This window comes from Leptopilina heterotoma, unplaced genomic scaffold, assembly GCF_015476425.1.
Source record: "Leptopilina heterotoma isolate Lh14 unplaced genomic scaffold, ASM1547642v1 Lhet_108, whole genome shotgun sequence".
Lineage (NCBI taxonomy): Eukaryota > Metazoa > Arthropoda > Insecta > Hymenoptera > Figitidae > Leptopilina > Leptopilina heterotoma.
Genome location: NW_025110825.1, coordinates 1220314 through 1234647, shown reverse-complemented (window position 1 = coordinate 1234647; position 14334 = coordinate 1220314). Strand labels below are relative to the sequence as shown.

At 22.2% G+C, this 14334-nt stretch overlaps 1 protein-coding gene across 3 annotated transcripts in view; it reads right to left on the bottom strand.

Moving 5' to 3' along the window:
- Positions 1-10672, bottom strand: part of LOC122502994 (protein madd-4) — a 245727-nt gene extending 235055 nt beyond the window's left edge. For 2 of the 3 annotated variants that reach the window (XM_043613374.1, XM_043613388.1), the window contains exon 1: positions 10170-10672. The gene's annotated coding sequence lies outside the window, so the exon portion shown is untranslated. The remainder of the gene's footprint in view (positions 1-10169) is intronic. The other variant, XM_043613381.1, reaches the window with a different exon arrangement.
- Positions 10673-14334: the final 3662 nt, after the last annotated feature.

Genomic DNA, 14334 nt, shown 5'->3' with positions numbered 1-14334 from the left:
CTAATAATTCAATTATTTTCATAAATAATAAAATTCTTCTCAGGAGTTCAATTATTTTTGAAAATTTTTAATAAAATTTTTCGCAAGAATTCAATTATTTTGATAAATAATAAAATTCTTCTCAGGAATTCAATTATTTTGGAAAATTTTAATAAAATTCTTAGCAACTATTCAATTATTTTTATAAATCATAAAATTTATCGCAAGATTTCAATTATTTTTAATAAAATTTTACAGAAATTGCTTAAAAAAATGTAATTATTTTAAAAAATTTAATTTCAACTTTTCGATAGCTACTTTTTTACTACGTTTTTAGTTTGAAAGCTACTTTTTGCTCCCTTTTTAGAATTAATTATCGAGTGCGAAGTCTGATAATTGTTTATAAATAACGATAATAATTATTAAATAACCTCTTATTAATAATATGTAACAAATTATTTTCTATTAGTAAATTTTCATTAATTAAAAATTATTTTTTATATTATTTATTTTTATAATATATTTAATATTTATTAATATTAATATATATATATATATATATAATATAAATTATTATTATTAACAATAATTTTTTTATTTATTATTATAATTATTCTATCTCAATTTTCACATCTGTTCTAAAAATCTTTTTGTTTTTCTCTGATTACTTCACTGGTATTCATGTTGTGTCATTTTTTGTCTGTTTCAGAGGTAAGTGCTCAATATCTACAGTTCTTGATGTTCAATTTCTGATCGGAAAAGAAAAGAGGGTAAATTGCCCAAAGCTGTGAGGGGTGACAATGAGCCACAAAAGATAACTGGAGTGAGAAATTGTGGAAAATAGTTCGACCATAAAGCAACTCCAAAAGTCAAGTCAGGTTCATTTTTTTTTGTCCAAAGAAAGAGAGATATTTGTGTGTTAAAAAAAATCCAAGTGTCAATACGTGCTTAAATAAGAAATTTATTTTATTTACTCTTTGAAAAACAAGGAAATAATTTTTCTTTTACTCTTTTTTTTACTTTTTTACTCTTTTTTGCTCTTCTAAAAAATATTAATTAAATAAAATAATAATTAATAGGGGAATGTAGTCAAGGTTGGCCTACTGTCTAGGTAGGCCACTCGCGTTTTTTTGTCAAGTTCACTAGCGCCAGCTACGCGCATTTTTGTCGAAGCTTGTCTTAGTGAAACCTAACTTTTTGTTCAATTACATTTTCGGAAAATCGAAAATTGTGTTTTCTGTGACGTCGGTACAAAAAAAGCTCAAAAAAAGTTTTGTGCATAATGTGAAAAACCATTAATAAAAGATAAAAAACAAATTGAATCGTCAAGGCAAGTATGCAGAAAATTTGTGGGACTCATGGTTGAAAGGAAAACAAAGTAAAAAATCGAATCGCGAAACGTATTTCTTTATGGTTACAACAATTCGGTAATGTTACTTACTGTCAAGGTCGGCCACTATGTGTTTAAAATGCGCAAAGTTGAGGACGAGCTACTTCATTTGCAAAAACTGCAATTCTGTATAACTCATAATATAATTGATCATCTTATTAATATTTTTATTTAATTTTATTAATATTTTAGTGCAAAACTTTTTTTTATTTATATTTATTTTTTTATATTGTTTATTGTTATTATTTTGTTATTTCATTAAGTTACAAACTGTAAACAATAAAGAATCAATTTTCCGTAACTCCAAACATGTTATTTTATTTTTTAACGATTAATGCCCTTTGAATTTTAAACATGGCCGACCTTGACTGTAATGGCCAACCTGGACTACAAATTTTTTTTTTTTTAAATCTTTATAACTTTTTCATTTTTAAACCTGTCAATTTACTTTGTACAGAAAAAATGTTCCTATTAAACAGGACTTTCCAACCATATACTTCAATTGTCCAAATTCATTTTTAAAAAAAAGTTATAAACAAAAGTCAAAAAGGTGGCCGACCTAGACTATGTTCCCCTAAAATTAAATAAAAATATTAACAAAACTTTATATTTAATAAATTTAGTTCAAAATTTTTGAATTTGGTTTTTAAATTTTATTTTTCAATTTCGAAATCGTAAAAAAAATGTATTTCGAGAACAGAATATCTCTACATATAGCTATTATTAACTGTGTTTTTTACTTTTGTATGCATATTCTTTTTTTTAAACCCTTGTTTGTACATTACTTGGATATAGAAATGGACGTTTTGTTCGCTTAAAATTTTAACCTTTTTTTTTTCTTTTTTTGCTTTGCCTCTTGAACGCTCTGGGCTTTCATAGAAGAGCGCAGAAATCTGTGTTTTACTTTAGTCACAAATGCTTTTCCGCTCGATTTTCCCATTGCCCTTCCAAGCTTTTTGATAGAATCATTTCTCGCGTCCTTCCTTTTAGCGAATTGAAATATGTTTCATTCTCCCGGGGAGACAAATCAAATCTTTTCCCAAAGAAATAAAGTAAAGACAAACAAATTTATTTTAGTTTCTGTTAAATAAATGGATATTGTCTTTTTCGCTGCGCAAAGAAAGGGAGAGAAAAAGAGAGAGAGAGAGAGAGAGAATAAAATTCAATAGTTAAAGTATACTTTTCGATGTAAAATAGGAGTAAAGAAATTTTATTTCAAACTGAAAATTTTTTATTTTTGACTATTTGAATTTTATTGCTTGTATTTTGTTATGATTCTCGTTCTAGAATTCAGATGAATAAATTAATTTATAAATATGTAAATGATAGTGAATATAAATAATGAATGGAAATTAATTTTTAGGTAAAGGAATAAGTAAATAAATAATAAAAAAAATAAACGTAATTGTCTACTTAAAAATTACCAAATTTAATAATAATAATAATTATTATTAATGTTAATAATAGGTAATTAATAATAATTATTATTATTAAATTTGGTAATTTATTTACATTAATTATTATTGTTATTATAATAATTACAGTTAAATTTTTTATTGACTTTTATTTACAATTACTAAAATCGAATTAACTTTGACTTAGAAAAAAGTAAAATTTTTCTTCTGGAGAATTAATGTTACTTTAAGAACTGTTCTTTTCTTCAAATTATTTACCCAGAAATCTTCGAAAGAAAGGTTTGTTGAGTGCTGTTTTTTTTGCTTGCAAGACGCACTTTCTTTATGTTTTTACAAGAAAAGGCACTTTTCAACTTGATAATTTGATTTTCCTTCTGCTAAAAATAATTTTGGATAATAAAATTTTTTTTCCATTTGTTCTTCTCATTATAAATATATGATTTCATTTATATTAATTAAAATTCGATATTCGATGTTTATATTTAAAGTATTAGTTTTTTATTTTAATTACAATTTTTTAAATTTAACTATTCTCTCGATAATTAATAAAAAAATTTTTGTTACAATTAATTACTTTATATAATTTTCGAATGAAATGAATTATTTTCATAAATGTAGTTACATTTATGAAAATAATTTTTCGATTATAAATAAATATTTAAATAAACATTACAGAGAATTTTAATACTAACAAATATTGTTATTATGATAAATGAAAAAATACAAATTTTAATTATTTTAATATTATTGTTTTACAATTATTACAATAATTGTAATAATAATTTTTGGTTTTAAAAATCTCTGTCAAATTATACAGTTATTATTAAATATAATTATTATCATATTATTTTATTATTATTATTATTATTATTATTATTATTATCTGTTATCTATTATGTATTATTCATTGTTTACTATTATTTATTAACAATAAAAAAGAAAAAATAAAGGTAGCGATAAATAAAAATAAAAAAAAATTCGAAATTGAATTTAAAAAGAAAAATTACTTTTATTTGATTGTAAATGTTTTGTATAAATCACTTTAACAGATTTTCTTTACCTGTTTCGTTATTTTCAATATTCACGAGGAGACATGTATATATATATGGTTCGCTTTATAATGACCTATTATGTTAATACAAGCATACGATCGATTTTATGCCACTTAACATGAACATCACATAAATTCTCTCTCTTTTCTGCTCAAAGATAATAAATCATTGGTGCGAATTAATCTGCTATTAATTAATTACGAGTTATATTAATTGTATTTCAATTCTACTTGTCTAATTTCAAAATTTTGTTAATTAATAACGAATTTTAATTAAAAAGAAGAAAATTCTTTTTACAGACATACATTTGCTATAATAGTTTCAAACATTTTTTTTTAAAATTACTTTTATTTACAAATTTAAAAAAAAAAATTTCAAACTTCTTTTGAAAAATTTGTATCTAAAAATTTTTTAGATAAAAAATTTTCAAAAGAAGTTAGAAATAATTTATTTTAAATTTCTTTTTATTTAAAATTTTTGATTTAAAACATCAGTTTCAAAATTATTTTTATCTAAAAAATTAACTATAACAATCTTCGTATTTCATTCTTTCATTCTGTCTGTCCACACTTTGAAGTTAGTTTTTGTATATGCTTTTGTTTTTTGTTTTTTTTTCTTTAAAAAATATCGTTTGACAGATTGAAAAAATGCAGGTATTTTTTATGGTTTATAATAAAACAATATTTGAAATTAGAAAATAAAAAATTATGATTAACAAATAAATTTTGTTAATTATATGCTTTTTTCTATAACAAATTTCGTTTGACTGATCTAAATTATGCAAATTTTTCTCCTTTTTATTTATAAAAAAATATGAGAAAATTGTTAATTGTTAAAAAATTATAATTAAGAAATAGGAAATATTTTTTTTTTTATTTTTTTTATTTTATTTTCTCAATAACAATATTGTTCAGAAACTCATTCTTTTCTTTTGGAAAAGAAACATTACATATTCTATTCTATTTGTCAATTACAAATTTTAATTGAAAATGAAATTGAAACTTTTTAAATTTTTAGAAAATAAAGGAAAAAATTTTACTCAAAAAAATGTTCTGTTACATTTATTTACGAATTTCTTTAATTGTAAAATTATTCGAAAACATCAATAAGTTTTTTTTTAAAATAAATATTTAAATATTATTTTTCTGTAGGAATTAAAATTTTTTAAAACATTCAAATTCAAATCTTTTTAAATTTAATAACTTATAAGAATATTTTTATAATTAATTAAAGATGACAGAGTGATAAAATCATTGTTTTATATTATAAGAATATTATTACAGTAACTTTTTTAAAAATTATTTTCATCATTTCCAAATCAATTATTATTTTCTACAATTTTTAATTATTTTTTGAATTCCTGAGAAATTTTTATTATTTATGAAAATAGTTAAATGTTTGCGTACTATTTTTGGGAATTTGAAATTGATTTGAAAATAATAAATTGAACTTTAGGGAAGAATTTTGTTATTTTTAAAAATAATTGGGATTTTGACGAGAATTTTTTTTAAAGAAAGATAATTGAATATTATGAGAAGAATTCTATCACTCTTGAAGATAATTGAATTTCTGCAATTATTTGTAATTTTTCCAAAATTGGATTTTTTTAGTGTTTTCAACAAAAATGTGAATTACAAATTTTTGAGTTCTATTATTTTTAAAATTGCTAATTTTACCCTAAAAAGTTTGAATCGTTGCTAGTTAATTATATAAAATAGAATCGAAAGAAGTAAACAATTTGTATTATTTGGAAGAAGAAGTAAAATAATTCAATAAACAATTTTAATTAATTTAAGCATTTTTTTTTTAATTAAAGAATAAAATTGAAATTATGTTTTGCTCTTCTTCGTCTCGAAATATTACGATGTAATAATGTTCTCTAGGAACAAATTAATGCTTTTCACTTAACTAAAATTCATTGGATAGAAAATATGACAATTTTATGTTGGATCGTCTTCATTACGTATCATTTTTATCTCCCTTTTTTTAACGTGTTTCATTACTCCACGATGAAGTTTTATATGACACGTTTTTACACTTTATGTTATAAAGAATCGTGGGATTATCATTGTGATGAACTTTTAATAATCATTCGTAATTTATATAGTAAAATTTAGTAATTTATTTATCTTGAGGATAATGATAATAAAAAAAAAAAAATGAAAACGGAAAACTAATTATAATCCAAAGTATAAAATCACTTTTCTTTTGTCAAAATGATTACTTGCGAATCAATTATGGAAATTCATCTCATCTCCAGGTTGAACAAATTTTCCATGATTTTCCATGCCGGGAAACCTTACGCGTCTACTGCGAAAATCGATTACATACATTATTAAACCCTTTAAAACTCTCATCAGTTTAATAGATCTTGAAAATAAACAAATTTCCAATCAAGTCAAACAAAGTTTTTGTGTTTGAACATTGGGGTTGAAGGATTTTCTTTTAAATTGCGCTTTTTAGTGGATACGAACGACGAATGTATTTGTAATTTCCATGAAAATTATTTTTTTAATGTGACGATTTTTCATTTTTTGCGATAGTAATTCCTAGTAATTACTATCGATTGCAATTGACAATGATTTTTACTACTATTGCTAGTATTTATTTATCGAAACTACTATTTATTTTAATTTAATTATCATAATCATAATTATTATAATTAATTAAAAAAAAATTTACCCATTTGGATAAAATGAAAATTATCAATGTGTATTTTCTGGAAAAAAAATTTTTTTTCCAGAATTCTCGATCTTTTTTTTCGAGTGTGTGAATCTACATGTATGTATATAGAATATTGCTGATCAGTAGTAACTGCTTTCACGGTATAATCCTGGACGTTATATTCCCACAAATCCACCGCGTCTATTATCCGGGAAATTACATGTAACTCGTGACCTCTATTCAGACAAGAATTTCCTTCTAGCATAGACGTGTTTTCAAACAATATTCGAAAAAACATTTTTTACTTCTCAAACTATTTATTTTAACCCTTTTTTTAAAAATAAATTTAAGTTGGAATAATTTTGTTTTATTTTTTTTTATACAAATTTTTATACGAATTTTTATACTAATTTTTATACTAATTTTTATGTAAATTTTTTTACGAACTTTTATACTAATTTTTATATGAATTTTTCTTCGATTTTTTCCTACGAATCGTTTTATATGAATTTTTTTTATATAAATCGAATTTAAAATATATTTGATAGAAAATAATGTAATTTTGCTTAAAGGAAACATATAATTGAATTTAGTGGAAAATTTTTTTATTTAACCACTGCATATGCGATATTGAATTAAACTTGATTAAATCAAAGAAATTGAACTCTTGCAAATTTATATAGAAATTCAGAGAACACTTAACGTGTTTTATTGATTTCTCGCATATATGCAATTCCAAGAAATGAATAATTATATAGAGAATGGGGTCAATTATACACTCGTCAAGAATAAGGAACGAAACAAGATCAATTGATTAATTTTGTAAAAAAAAAATATGTGCAACAAAAAAATTGTAACTAAAGATTAAAAACTTCTTTTCTTGGTAAAGTAATATTTTCTGCATCGATAATTCATTACGTTTTGTAAACAATTTTAAATTTTGTTTTTGAAAAAAGTAATAGTAATTATTTTTTATTTATTAAGTTTTGTTAAAATTTAGTTTTCCACAAAACGTAAAAATAAATATTCCCACAGAAAACTTTTATTCCAAAAAATAAAAAACAAATTTTATGACTCATTTTTTTTCTGATGGGGTTGTAATGTGAACAATAGTATGAAAAATATTTATGGAAGTATTAGGGAAAAAATGAAATATGATTAAATGGACTTTAAAGAATGATCGAAACAATAAAGAAAAATACACGGACAAAAAAATGGTTTTATTTTCCATTTTTACTTTTTTTTTGTGAATTCTATTGAATTTCGTGAGAAAATAATAGAAAATAAGTCTAGCGTGGTCCAGATAGAGAGAAAATAAAAGCAAATAACTGTCACTATTGGAAGGAGGGTGATATTGTGTGCCCTCCATCGAGAAAAATTCTCTTTGCACTTCTAGCCTCAAGAAATTCCGAGGAAAAATAAAATAAAAAAAAAAAAGAGGAGAGGAGAGGAGAGAATCCCTATCTATATGAAGAATTTGAAAAGCAATATGTGACCTGTATCCTGTACTTTTATTATAAAATCCAATTTTCATATTCGTTTCTTAATAATCATCGTGGTGAGAAATCAATTGTAATATTTATGTTTATGTATTTCTTAAAGAAATTTTGGGTTAATTATTTTAATTTGTTGTTATTATTATCATATTTATTATTTTTTTATCTTTATTATTATTACTATTATTATTATTATTATTATTATTATTATTATTATTATTATTATTATTATTTTTTTTTTACATTCTCATAAAAAATGAAAACGTTTTGGATTTGTGCGATTTTTTTTATTATTAATATTATTTTTTTATCTTTACTATTCTTTTTATTATTCTCTAAATTTTAATTAGTGAAGAGCCGTCCACTAATTCAAATTAGTAAAAACTTCCACTTCTACTCAGTAAAATTTTTTGTATTTTATTTTGTAGTTTCAAAAATTTTTGAAAATTACATGATAACCAAAAATGTTTACAAAAGTTTTATTGAAAAAAAAAATAGTAGAAATTTTTACTAATTTAAAGTAGTTGAAGACTTTTCACTAATTTAGTTTTAGAAAGTATTATTAATTTATAATAATTTTTTAGCGTAATTATTAAAATTTTTTTATTTTAAGAAAATTTTTTCTTATTTAATAATTTCAGAAATGAATAAGTAATAAAAAAAATAAAATGATGAATAAAAATAATAATTGAATAATAATTATGACGGGAAAAATTAGTAAATATGTTAATGGACTTGTGTTTTGTATTCTAAAATGAATATTAATTTAAAAATCAATTCAAGCTATGCAAATTGAAGGTTTTAATTTAGATTAAAAGTTACTCAATGATTAAAATCAGTTTAATCGCTCATGATTGATTGGTTGCAAAAATTGATTAACCTTTTAACCGAGATTTATGAAATCGATCTTGTAAATCCAACTTTTTGTTTATTTTTTATTTTATCAAAAAGTTAGTTTATTAATGTTATAATAATAAACATTTGAATATACTTTTCTAGTATTTACTTTTTCCTTCTTTTTATTTGTAATTTTGTTTTATAATTTATAATAATATAATAATATTATTAAGTAGTAGAATTTATCACTCGGTAAAATTAATAATATTATTATTAATAAATAAAATTATTATAAAATATAAAATGTTAAAAAATATCAATAAAATAATAATAAATAATTATTGTTTAAATAATAAACATTTTTATTGACCATTTTAGTATTTACTTTTCTGTTCTTTTTATTCGTCATTTTATTTAATTTATAATAATATAAGTTCTTATTTTTTTGGTTCGTTTATTAATTAATTGAAAAAAATATTATGAACATAAAATGGTTTATTCTTGCTTGTAATGAAAAAGAAATTGAAGCAAAGAATATTAAGTTTGTGCGAATTAAAATTGTTAATTTGCAGAAAAGTATTTACACGTAATAAATTATTATGAATAATTAATTATCTTACTACTGAACTTCTGAAATGAATTTCGCTGTTTTCGTATTTAAAAGCGTACTTTTTAGCGAATTTTTTTACTCATAGAATACAATTACTACAAACAGAAATTAAAAACACAGAATGAAAGAGTCGAATTAATTTGGTTAATTAATAATTACTGGTTCTTTAAATACTTCTTTAAAAAATAATAAAAAATAATAAAAAATAATGAAAAATAATATATTTAATATAATTTTTCTTTTAAACTGTAAATTTTAATTTTTTTCCTTTAATTTTCCGAAAAATAATAATTTCAATAATTAGTATTTTTAAGTAAATTTTTGTCCATTTTATCAAAGTTTATTTATTTTATAATAAAAATTATTTTTTATTAAAAAAAGTTAATTAAATTATTATTAAATAGTCGATACAAGATTAATTACTGATTTAATTAAACTTATTTTGAGTAGGTAAAAATTATTTTTGCCAATTGTGGAAAAAAAGTGGTATTGAATTTAGAGGAAAAAAACAAATCTCACCGACAGGAACACGTCATATCGTTAATAACCTTCTTTTTTACACCCTCAAGATCTCGATCTTTTTCTTGTTGTTCGCGAAAAACTTTATGAAGTTCTTTCAAATAAAAAAGTTTTCCCATTAAAGTGAAAAGTTTCTTTTAAAAAAATACAAGACTCGTGTCTATATTTATGTGTGTGTGTGTATGTATATAAAAAAGGAAAACTCACTAGAATCAAGCAAGATCTCTCGATCATCCTTATTTTCCTCCTGTTTGGTTTCACAGAAAATTTAAAATAAAAAAATTTTCACTATTTTCACTTTTCTTTACAATTATAAACCTATAACCAAGCACACAATAAAAAGAACAATTATTTTCAACGAAAGAATAGAAGAAATAAACACAGATTTGCACAACTTATACTAAAAATTTTTTTTTAAACTTAAATGAAGAAAATTAAAAAATCACTGAAAAGATTTTTTTTCACAAGTCACTGAAAATTTTTTCCCGATAGAAAATTTTTTTTTTTTTTTAAGTGGAAACTTTTCTTTTTTTCATTGAAAGAAAATTAAAAAAGTGGAGAAAAATAATAAAAATTTGTAAATTATTTACTATGACACATAAAGAAAATATTGTTCGATTTTTATCGAACCTCGTGGTGGGTACTTTTTTCTTTTTGAAGTAATCAATGATAAACCAACACACGTTACCCCACACGAGGTTGTCGGGCTGAAATGCACCGCGCGAGTAAATCGGCTTTTACGAGAGGCGCGCGCTTTCTCCCAAGAATCATACACAGTGCCACCTCGTGGTGATTCGTGAAGAAATAAAAAACACAGTGTGGACCACACCACCTACAACCCACAAGAATCCCAACCCTCTGCAAAAAAAAAACCCCTTTTATCCCTCATCCCCCCCCCCCCGCCCCTGTTCTTGGAATGTGGCGGGGGTTGCAGTCACTCTCCACTTTGTATCACGAGCCCCCGGGATTAGAGTTAGGGGGATAGACTTCTGAATTTAGAGGCAAGATGAAGGAAGAAAGGAGAGAAGCTTTAAACTTCCTGAGAGAGGAGGGAGTAGGAGAGGATGTTGAGTTCAACTTTCATGGATGAGAACTACTTGGAAGGTCATAGTGATCAAGTGTATCAAATTCACTGTGAGGATATAAATATATTCGCAACTTTTTCCCGCTGAGTTAAAAAAATAGGGGAAGCTCTTTTTTTTTCTCCCCGTACAGTGATTTAATCTTATTAGGAGAGGTAAATTTCTTTTTTGTAATTGAGCTTTTTTTTTTGGCTTTTAAGTTTTTCTAGAAGAAAAGAGTATTTTTTTCCAAAAGACTATTTTTCTCTGTAAGAGGGAATTTTATTTGTTTAAACTTTTTTTATGGGGTTATTTTTGGATCTGTTGATTGAATTTTGTAAATTTGATGCTTTTGCTAACGGCAACTTTCAAGAAATGCTAATTATAACCAAACTTAGAATTTTCAAAAAAGTCCGCCATATTGGATCCACCATTTTGTATTTTGGAAATCTGATGTTGAATTTGCAAGTGGCGACCCTAGAAAACTCGGATTATAACCAGACTTTTGGAAAATCCGATGAGTTTTTAAAAGTCCGTCATATTGGACCCACCATTTTGTATTTTGAATATCTGATGCTAAATTAGCAATAACAGGGTTGCCATAGGTCAGGGAATTCAGGGAAAATTCAGGGAAAGCCTAAATTGTCAGGAAATTCAGAAAAAAGTCAGGGATTTTTCATTAAAACTATTGGAAAAAATTAAATGTTTAGAATTCATAAAAAAATTCTGAATTTTAGTATATTTTTTGAGTTTGCATCATAAACTACGAAATTACTACGAATTCTAATACAAAACCTTCAATTTTTTCTATTTTTGAGTTTGACAATAATTTCTTTTTTGAATAACATAATTCTTGAAGAACAATAATATAATTATTACTTATAAATTATTTAATGAAAAATTTTACTATTTCAAAATTAATTGAATTTTAAAAGAGTTGCATTTACAATTTTCATAAATAAATAAACTTCAAAAAATTTTTAATTTGAAATTTTAGAAAATTCCAATTTTCAATAATTTTAATTAGAAATTTTAAAGAAATTAGATTTTTGAAAAATTTTAATAACTCAAAATCTAAAATTAGTTACATTTTTAATATATATTTAATTAATTATTAAAAATAATGAATTTATAGAAAGATTTTAGTTAAAAATACTAAAAAAAAATTCAATTTTGGTTCTCCAAAAGAAGAAGTTACAATGTTACAAATGATTGCAAAAATTCAATTATTTTCAAAAATAATAAAATACTTTGCAAAAATTCAAAAATGTTTAAAGTTTTTTTTAAATTCTCGTAAAAACTAATTATTTTCAAAAAGTAATAAAATTCTTCTCTGAAATTCAATTACTTTCAAAAATTTGAATAAAATTCTTGACTAAATTTCAATTTATTTTCAAAAATTTTCCTCAATTCAATGATTTTCAATATCTAGTATTTTAATTTTTAATAAAATTTTCCAAAAGCATTTGATTATTTAAGAAACATTTTTGATAAAATTCTACGCATACATTTAATTATTTTTATAAATAATCATAATTTGACAGGAATTCAATTGTTTACAAATTTTTTTAAAATGTCTTCGCAATAATTTAATTATTATCATAATAATAAATTTTTTTACAGGGATTCAATATTATTTTCATAACTAATAAAACTCATCGTAGAATTTCAATTATTTTTAATTCAATTTTCATCAAATTTCTAGAAAAATGCAATTATTCTTAAAAATTTTATTAAACTCGTCTAAAGAATACAATTAATTAAACTTTGTTGATAACACATTCAGAATCCATTTTTAAAAAACATCCAATTATTTAATAAATTAGATACCTATTTGTATTTGTATTTAAATAATTGAATTCTTGAAGAACTTTTTAATGAAAATTTATTAATTATTATTATTTTAAAAAATTTTAATGAAATTGTTCGTAAAAATTCAACTATTTTCAAAAAATTTTAATATAATTCGTAGTAGAAATTTAATTAATTTGAAAAATTTTATTAAAATTCTTGGTAAAATTTTATTTATTTTCAAAAATTTTCTTCAATTTAATGATTTTCAATATCTACTATTTTCATAAAATTTTCCAAAAGAATTTATAATTATTAAAAAAAAAATTTTAAAATTCAAACATTTAATTATTTACATAAATAATAAAACTTAATGCAGAATTTCAATTATTTTTAATATACAATTTTAATCAAAGTCCTCTAAAAATGTAATTATTCTCAAAAATTTTATTTAAAATTTAAAATTCGTCAACAGAATTCAATTATTTAAAGAATTTTGATAAAATTCTTTATGAGAATTAAATTTTCAGAAACATTCAATTATTCAATAAATTATTTATTTTTATAATTAAATTATTGAATTCACGTTCAATTTTCTAATAAAAATTAATTTAAATATGAATTTCAGTTAAAATTTTAGATAATAATTGAAATTGATCTCGATAAATAAATAAATAAAAGTATTTTTGCGCGAATTTTTAGAAATAATTGAATTTTGAAAAGGTTACAAATTAAAATCTTTAAAAATCTAAATTTTTCATACTTTTAACTAATAATTCTGTAGAATTATATTTTTTTGAAAAGGTTTAATTGAATTTTTTAAAATTATTAAAAATTTTTATTTTCTAATATATAATTTCAATTGAAGAATTTTCAAATAATCGAATTTTCGTAAAATGGAATTGTAAAGAAATGAATAGGAAAATTTTCAGAATGAACTTTTTCGAAAATTATTAAAAATAATTGAATTTGCAGAAGAATTTTAGTTAAAAATTGGGGAAAATAATAATTAAATTGAAATGATGAATGTAGTGTAGAGACATCTCCAAAATAAGATTAAACATCTTAATTTTAAATCTACTCTTTTTCTTCCCTATAATTTCAGTTAATGACTTTTGCAATCAATAATAGGTGCAATCAATGATAATTACCATGAATTATTGTAGTTCGAGTTAATAGTAGATATAATCAATAATATCCATTGAATCATTTGTTCTTCTATATCTATAGTAGTACTGGAATTTATTTGACAGAAAAATTACTAAATTTGCCGATTATTCAAGTTATGTTCGTCCCTTTATAACCTTTGACCTGACCTACATTTTCAGTTTATCTTCGCCCCTTGACCTATGATCTTGAATTTTCAAGTCCCTATACCTGAATATTTTTCTTATATTTTAAATTCACCCCTTCACGTTTGACCAATACTAAATTTTTTTTGTATATTTTGCTGACCACTATTTTGACGTTTTTGACCCTTGATCTATATTTTTCACCTTTAAAAGACAATTTTAAATCAT